The sequence below is a fragment of the Schistocerca piceifrons genome, unplaced genomic scaffold (genome assembly GCF_021461385.2).
Source record: "Schistocerca piceifrons isolate TAMUIC-IGC-003096 unplaced genomic scaffold, iqSchPice1.1 HiC_scaffold_321, whole genome shotgun sequence".
NCBI classification, from domain to species: Eukaryota; Metazoa; Arthropoda; class Insecta; order Orthoptera; family Acrididae; genus Schistocerca; species Schistocerca piceifrons.
Genome location: NW_025728539.1, coordinates 37,501 through 42,500, shown reverse-complemented (window position 1 = coordinate 42,500; position 5,000 = coordinate 37,501). Strand labels below are relative to the sequence as shown.

The 5,000-nt window shown below is 53.6% G+C and overlaps 1 non-coding gene across 1 annotated transcript in view; it reads right to left on the bottom strand.

The window, feature by feature from the left end:
- LOC124745482 overlaps positions 1 to 1,608 on the bottom strand; it is a 1,909-nt gene extending 301 nt beyond the window's left edge. The window contains exon 1 of the ribosomal RNA XR_007011030.1: positions 1 to 1,608. This exon is cut by the window's left edge and continues 301 nt beyond it. This is a non-coding gene — a ribosomal RNA (small subunit ribosomal RNA).
- Between the last annotated feature and the right edge of the window lie 3,392 nt (positions 1,609 to 5,000).

Below are 5,000 nucleotides of genomic sequence, written 5' to 3'. Positions count from 1 at the left end.
CGGCCTAGGAAGACACGCTGATTCCTTCAGTGTAGCGCGCGTGCGGCCCAGAACATCTAAGGGCATCACAGACCTGTTATTGCTCAATCTCGTGCGGCTAGAAGCCGCCTGTCCCTCTAAGAAGAAAAGTAATCGCTGACAGCACGAAGGATGTCACGCGACTAGTTAGCAGGCTAGAGTCTCGTTCGTTATCGGAATTAACCAGACAAATCGCTCCACCAACTAAGAACGGCCATGCACCACCACCCACCGAATCAAGAAAGAGCTATCAATCTGTCAATCCTTCCGGTGTCCGGGCCTGGTGAGGTTTCCCGTGTTGAGTCAAATTAAGCCGCAGGCTCCACTCCTGGTGGTGCCCTTCCGTCAATTCCTTTAAGTTTCAGCTTTGCAACCATACTTCCCCCGGAACCCAAAAGCTTTGGTTTCCCGGAGGCTGCCCGCCGAGTCATCGGAGGAACTGCGGCGGATCGCTGGCTGGCATCGTTTATGGTTAGAACTAGGGCGGTATCTGATCGCCTTCGAACCTCTAACTTTCGTTCTTGATTAATGAAAACATACTTGGCAAATGCTTTCGCTTCTGTTCGTCTTGCGACGATCCAAGAATTTCACCTCTAACGTCGCAATACGAATGCCCCCGCCTGTCCCTATTAATCATTACCTCGGGTTCCGAAAACCAACAAAATAGAACCGAGGTCCTATTCCATTATTCCATGCACACAGTATTCAGGCGGGCTTGCCTGCTTTAAGCACTCTAATTTGTTCAAAGTAAACGTGCCGGCCCACCGAGACACTCAATAAAGAGCACCCTGGTAGGATTTCAACGGGGTCCGCCTCGGGACGCACGAGCACGCACGAGGCGGTCGCACGCCTTCGGCTCGCCCCACCGGCAGGACGTCCCACGATACATGCCAGTTAAACACCGACGGGCGGTGAACCAACAGCGTGGGACACAAATCCAACTACGAGCTTTTTAACCGCAACAACTTTAATATACGCTATTGGAGCTGGAATTACCGCGGCTGCTGGCACCAGACTTGCCCTCCAATAGATACTCGTTAAAGGATTTAAAGTGTACTCATTCCGATTACGGGGCCTCGGATGAGTCCCGTATCGTTATTTTTCGTCACTACCTCCCCGTGCCGGGAGTGGGTAATTTGCGCGCCTGCTGCCTTCCTTGGATGTGGTAGCCGTTTCTCAGGCTCCCTCTCCGGAATCGAACCCTGATTCCCCGTTACCCGTTACAACCATGGTAGGCGCAGAACCTACCATCGACAGTTGATAAGGCAGACATTTGAAAGATGCGTCGCCGGTACGAGGACCGTGCGATCAGCCCAAAGTTATTCAGAGTCACCAAGGCAAACGGACCGGACGAGCCGACCGATTGGTTTTGATCTAATAAAAGCGTCCCTTCCATCTCTGGTCGGGACTCTGTTTGCATGTATTAGCTCTAGAATTACCACAGTTATCCAAGTAACGTGGGTACGATCTAAGGAACCATAACTGATTTAATGAGCCATTCGCGGTTTCACCTTAATGCGGCTTGTACTGAGACATGCATGGCTTAATCTTTGAGACAAGCATATGACTACTGGCAGGATCAACCAGGGAGCTGCGTCAACTAGAGCTGAGCAGCCGGCCGCCCGGGAGTGTGTCCCGGGGGCCCGCGCGAACACGCAAGCGTCCGCTCAATCATTCTGCAAACAGGAGGAGGCTGAGCTCCCCTGCACAATACACCTCGAAACCCTCTCAGGTCCCGGCGGCGCGCAGCGCCGTCCCAAGTACTTGGTCGGGTTCGAGAGAGGCGCAATCGCCCGGAGTTAGGCGAGTAGACGCTTTCGGTGCGACCACCCGTGCTCCCAACTGAGCTTGCCGCTGCCGACAGAGGCCCGGGAGCGTGCTGTCGTGGCATTGCCGGCGGGAGACAACACGCGCCACCTACGGTGACCGGCAGCTCCAACGCCAGCGCCACAGAAGGACAAAAGCCCCACTTGGGTGCCGAAGCGAACTCTCCCAGCACAGCGCACGCGCCAACACATCCGCACAGCTGCGATACAAACCACCAGCGAGAACCGCTGGGGCGACCGAGCAGCAGACGGCGTCGCGGCGCCGAGCGCCGGGCGGCGGCGCATCCTCAACGCACACAGTCCTCAATCGGACCAGCACACTGAAGATGTCCACCGCGCTTCGCACCGGGCCCGCGAGGACCTACTTTGGCCGCACGGCGCCGCGCGCAGGGTGCGCCGGCGCGCAGCTGCGACGCCTGCCGCGTCCGTCGGCCGGCGCGCCTGCCACTGGCCGCCCCCACCAGCCGGCTGTAGCGCGTGCGCCCACGCACCGCGCGGCCAGCACGCCGGGAGGCGCCCCCTCACCGGCCGGGGACGGTCCCACCCAGCCACCGCCGCGTATCGCTTCACACCCAGATGCCGTTCAGTTTCGTCGGCATGGTGGGTATCGCTGGAACAACCGGTTCGTACCTCAACCTATCGTCGCCATCACCGATTCACCCCTAGCGAGAACAACCGCACCACAACAGGTTACCATTTGTTCATTTGCGTAACTTCACCAGAAAACGCAGGCGTCCATCGCCATTTGCAACTTCAACGATTATTGCATGCCTGTGTCAGGTGTCACGCCACACTACGTCTGCCCACATACACGCAACAAAATGTGCACGCCTAGACAATACGTGGAAGGTGGCCCCCGTACGTATGCGATGTCCATTGCTCGAACGACTGTCAACCGGCCTCTGTAGCATGTCGCAGATATGGAACGCGGTGCACCATGCCATCACGGTGTGTGAGGAGAGACGACTAGGTCCGAATACATCAACAGACAGCTCATGCTGATCGCCATCCACGGCGTCCGTTCCTCCCACACGTCTCTATGGCGTACCACACTGCAATCCAGCTCTCATAGGGAGACGACACGTAGCTGCGTGCACAATATTTGCACTGTATGGTCCGCCGTTTTTGGGCGCAGTCGTTGTACGGTCACACATGTGCCACGATGTATCATTCGGTACATAAGGACGAATGTGCAGTACAGATTGTGGTTTACGCGTACGACATTAGCGGACGGTTGACACAGGCCGCACCACAACGTAGCCTGAGTACGTCGCATGCGAAGGGCATTGAACATGCAAACTTCTCACCAACCAGCTTGCGAAGGCAGGGGGGCAAGGTGGGGACGTGGGGAGGGGCGGCATGTACGTCCTGCTGCCATCCACATTACAGTGTACAGCAGGAGCATGTGGAAAGTCAGCAAGACTTGCAAGGTGTTTAACATGAAGCGATACACAGGGGAGCGGGCAGTGCGAGTAGCGAACTATATTGCGAGGGTTGCGGGTGGGCAACACTACACTAATTGAACGAGTCGTATAACAATTACAGAGCAGGTTTAGGCGACAACATGGGTTACGTTAGGGGACAACGTGGGTTACGTTAGGGGACAACGTGGGTTAGGTTAAGGCACAACGTGGGTTAGGTTAAGGCACAACGTGGGTTAGGTTAAGGCACAACGTGGGTTAGGTTAAGGCACAACGTGGGTTAGGTTAAGGCACAACGTGGGTTAGGTTAAGGCACAACGTGGGTTAGGTTAAGGCACAACGTGGGTTAGGTTAAGGCACAACGTGGGTTAGGTTAAGGCACAACGTGGGTTAGGTTAAGGCACAACGTGGGTTAGGTTAAGGCACAACGTGGGTTAGGTTAAGGCACAACGTGGGTTAGGTTAAGGTACAACATGGGTTAGGTTAAGGTACAACATGGGTTAGGTTAAGGTACAACATGGGTTAGGTTAAGGTACAACATGGGTTAGGTTAAGGTACAACATGGGTTAGGTTAAGGTACAACATGGGTTAGGTTAAGGTACAACATGGGTTAGGTTAAGGTACAACATAGGTTAGGTTAAGGTACAACATGGGTTAGGTTAAGGTACAACATAGGTTAGGTTAAGGTACAACATAGGTTAGGTTAAGGTACAACATAGGTTAGGTTAAGGTACAACATAGGTTAGGTTAAGGTACAACATAGGTTAGGTTAAGGTACAACATAGGTTAGGTTAAGGTACAACATAGGTTAGGTTAAGGTACAACATAGGTTAGGTTAGGTTAGGTTAGGTTACACGTTGTTGTAAGGAAAGGTGTAGGGGGGGGGGGGCGGGGGCGGCAGGTTCGTTGATAGTGATTATAGTAAGTGAATGCTTGTGACATGATCAGATTTGTCACGTCAGGATGCACCTTTGGCTTATTAGAGGCGGCGCTCCAATTCTATGCTTGTGTGAGACCTGTGTCTTTGACTCATGTCATTGTTTGTGCGCTGTGACAGGAGGTACTATTGTGATGTTGGGTGCACCGTTGTATAGGACATGTGTGGGTGTTGGTGCCTGGTCTGCGCAATGGTGGATGTCGAAAGGCTGGGATATTGTATTTTCCGCATGGACCTCCTGGTCTGGTTGTGATAGTGTGGATTGTGTAATGTGGCGGAGAAGATGCACTGGATGTTGTTCCATGCTGGTGCTTACATATTGTATGTGCGCCTGTTAGAAGCAGAGAGTGGTGCGTGATCAGAGTGTCTGGCTGACGTGTGGTTCCCATTGTGGGCAGACTCTTTCAGCATGTATACGGACAGTTGTGTATATTTATTGTAGTTTGATGGCTCTGCATTGATTACTAATCAGCGCCGTGTGTACGGGTAATCTGGTTCCAGTCCAAAATGTTCCATCTGTGTACATTAGTGACAAAGACTCCCCCCATGCAGTGGGGCTCGGTCTGTTATAGCTCTTCCGCGTAATATATTTGCCCCACGTTTTTGCGACTGCGAGTGCGAGTGCAACGCGCATGGGGACCGACATGCTGATGGCTCGGTATCGGACGCCGTACAGTGAGCAACGCGATCGCGTCTCTCGCTCGTAAGTGGTACAGGTCGCGGCTCATGTATAGGGACAGCGGGAATGTCGCATATTGGAAATAACTCTTCATGAAACGCAAGTTATAGGGGTGGATT